A 3,347-nucleotide genomic window follows, 5' to 3' on the forward strand; every position below is an offset into this window, starting at 1 on the left:
TCCGTGTCAAACTGATGCTGATCAAATCTGGAATGCTCAGGTAGTTCTTCATGTTGATCTTTGTCGTGCTGGTCGTTAATCTGCTGATCTTGATCTGCCAAGGTCTCGGTATCGATCAATTCTACAACTTGTGCGTCGGTCGGTTCGCTGGGAGTTCTGTCGGTCGACTCAGTATCATCTGTGTCGATCGATTCTTAGCGTTGGCCTTGGTACTCAAGAATTCTCGGCATATTGCTTATCTCATTCTTCAATAGACCAGTAGCTCTACAAAAGTTGGTCACTCTTTCGTTGAGGGTGTTGTCAATGTCATCACTTCGTTCTATGAGTCTCTCCTCCATAGAATTCATGGCTTCGTACAGCTTATGTTTGATCTCATCAACTTCTGCTGTGGTGCATGCTCTCTTCGCTGGTGGTGGCTTGATGTCGATCAATATTGGTCTAGGCCTGTCGATCGATGTTGCGTTTCTGTCACGAAGACCAAGATGATCGTGAACTATGCTCATGTCTCTTTGTAGCTCGTTCAGCTGTCGTGACAGTGTATCCAGGTATCGCATGATAGGTGAACTTAAAAGATCATGCTTCTCTTCGTATGCTCTCATCCTATCTTCCAGTTCTGCGAACCTTGTGTCGATCGACGGTGAATACAGTGTGTCGATCGATGGAGACGTGATATACCATGAATTTCACCCGTTTTTAACCATGGTATATAAGAGTTTTCAATCATATTTACTTCGTTTTCAAAGTATTTTAGAGTATTTTCAGGCACAGGTACTTAATTGAAGAAAGCAATACTTTTAAGACATTTTTGGAGTATTTTCACGAATGAAGAATCGACCGATAGGAATCATGCGAGGTCGGGCGATTAGAGTCACTTACTATCGATCGACAGTGATGGAAGAGTGTCGATCGATATTTAACCATTCGATGGACTACGACTTAGAAGATTTTCGTGTATCACAAAGTGTGCTATTTACACATTTAGTCCCTGGCCGCCTGTTAGGCTTTATATACTAGGGTTTTGTATCATTTTAGAGGCAGACTTGCCTAGAGACCTATTGGAGAAGAGAAGCAATTTGGCTACCTTAGGAGAAGAGTTAGAGTTGGAGAGATAGATCTGAGACTGCAAAACAGAGAAGATCTTGAACTCCCTTTTTATCTTACTCACTACTCTTTGTGTTCCTTATTTCATATTAAGTTTTATTCAAACCATCATGATCTTGTCTCTCATGAATATGTCTGAGTAAACCTAATTGTTAGATTTAGGTTTCTCATAAGGGTGAATCATGTGATGAGATTGTGATGTCTATTAGGGTTGTTAAATAGTTCTTTCACTTAGTTGTTCTTAATACTAGATTTAGGATTGATCACCCTTAAATCTAGATCTTAGGATTGAAGAGATAACCAACTGTATACTCTCAATACCCTGAAATAAACTATAGTGATCTAACTGACTAGACTCATGCGAAAGGTGGTCTAGATCATTAGAGAACGTGTTCAACCAAATCGATAATGCTTGCTAGAATTACCATCGATCGACACAACCATCGTTGTAGCGATCGATTGTATGAAAGGTGTATCGATCGATTAAGACATAGTCGTATCGATCGACTCTTTTCCGAGATCAACAAACGACAGTTGAGATCCGGGATCTAGTAAAGGAGACCCTACTGGTCGTACCAATTGATTGAGTTCATGGACTAAAGCCCTATTGTCACTTTCAAACTACATAAATTCATACCTGAGAAATACCTGAATCTAGCTATCTTCCTCATCTAGAAACAACCTTCACTTCATTTACTGAACAATTCCCTTGTTCACCTTAATATTTACTGCTTTAAAACATATTAAACCTTAAGTCTATTCTTAACTCTATTTAGTTAAGCCTTGAAGTAATCCTAGAGTCCTTGTGGATTCGATCCCTAAGTACTGCATCTGAACCTCTTATTTGAGAGAGTAATTCACTTTTTAGGGTAATTTGAGTGATATCAAATTTGGCGCCGTTGCCGGGGACTCTTTCTTATTACTTTTAGATTTAATTTAGGATTTAGCATAGACTTTGTTACTTTAGCTAATTTTTCTATTCTTTTGTTTTACAACAAAAAGGATGGAGAATAGAGATATCGGCCAAGCATCGATCGACACAGAACGTTGTCGATCGAGCGACGCAGATACTGAAGAATCGATCGTTTCATCAGGAACATTATCGATCGACACCACCCAGCCGGAAGCAGGTAAGTACCCTCTTCCCGATGCTAATAATAAGAAGGTAGTCCAAACTGAACCAATAGGTCAATCAAGCAACATTTCTAGCCAAACTACTGAAAAACAGGGGACTGAAATCCCTGTTAAGTCAAACTCTACTTTAGACATAGGTAAAGAAATTAAATTGCCCTTGCAAGACTACTTAAACCCTAATAGGACCTATTCCAATAGGTCCGCTATCAGAATACCTGACGACGTCATCTCGAAAACCAAGTTTAATGCTGACTATTATAATATGATGCGTCGAAACCCTTTTAAAGGATCTTCTCTAGAACATCCACAAGACCACATCGAGGGTCTAGAGGAATTGATTCCAGATGAGTATATTCGTTGCAGACTTTTCCCATTTTCATTAGAAGGGGGAGCCTTAAGATGGCTAAACTGTCTACCAAGAGGATCCCTGACTAGCTGGAAAGAGATTAGAAATGCTTTCCTTAAACAATTCTTCGACGATACTCGTTATTGGGAAGTAAGGAGGCGAATCTCTACTTTCCGTCAAGATCCTCAGGAATCATTCAAAAATGCATGGGGAAGATTCAAGAGTTACGAACTCGAATGTCCCCACCATGGTTATCCAGAACCACAATTTCTTAAGATCTTTTACAAAGGTGTTATTCTGAGCTATAAGACAACGCTTGATACAGCAAGCGAAGGGAATTTCGTTACTAGAAATCCTATGGAAGCAAGACGTCTAATCGAAAACATGGCGAGAGGAAGGTCCTATGAAGAGATGGATGAAGAAAAGGAGAAAGAAAAAAACATAGTCTCAATAGAAAATACTGAGTTAGCTGAAATAAAAAATTCCATAAATTCACTTCATTCTCTTCTGACAGATCAAAATCCACCTAATCTGTACCCGTACTTCCCTAAAACTCTTCCTATATCAGATGACGAGTTCGATTTTATAGAAGGATTAGATGATACTGATCCTCATTCTGTATTTAACGTCGACAGCTTTACACGAGACTATGAAATCTGTATACAGTCTCGTACTGGAAGAGAAAAATACAATCTTAAGCAAGCTCTTACAGGAAACCGTAAAATGAAATTCGAATTCAACGGGAAAGTAAACAGTGTTTACGGAG

The 3,347-nt window shown here is 39.3% G+C and overlaps 1 non-coding gene across 1 annotated transcript; it reads right to left on the reverse strand.

Annotated features, from left to right (window-relative positions):
* Window positions 1–2,728: 2,728 nt before the first annotated feature.
* On the reverse strand, window positions 2,729–2,835 carry LOC130505359 (small nucleolar RNA R71). The gene has a single exon (XR_008941640.1). It is a non-coding gene; the product is annotated as a small nucleolar RNA R71 (small nucleolar RNA).
* Between the last annotated feature and the right edge of the window lie 512 nt (window positions 2,836–3,347).

Source organism: Raphanus sativus, unplaced genomic scaffold, assembly GCF_000801105.2.
Source record: "Raphanus sativus cultivar WK10039 unplaced genomic scaffold, ASM80110v3 Scaffold2207, whole genome shotgun sequence".
NCBI lineage: Eukaryota > Viridiplantae > Streptophyta > Magnoliopsida > Brassicales > Brassicaceae > Raphanus > Raphanus sativus.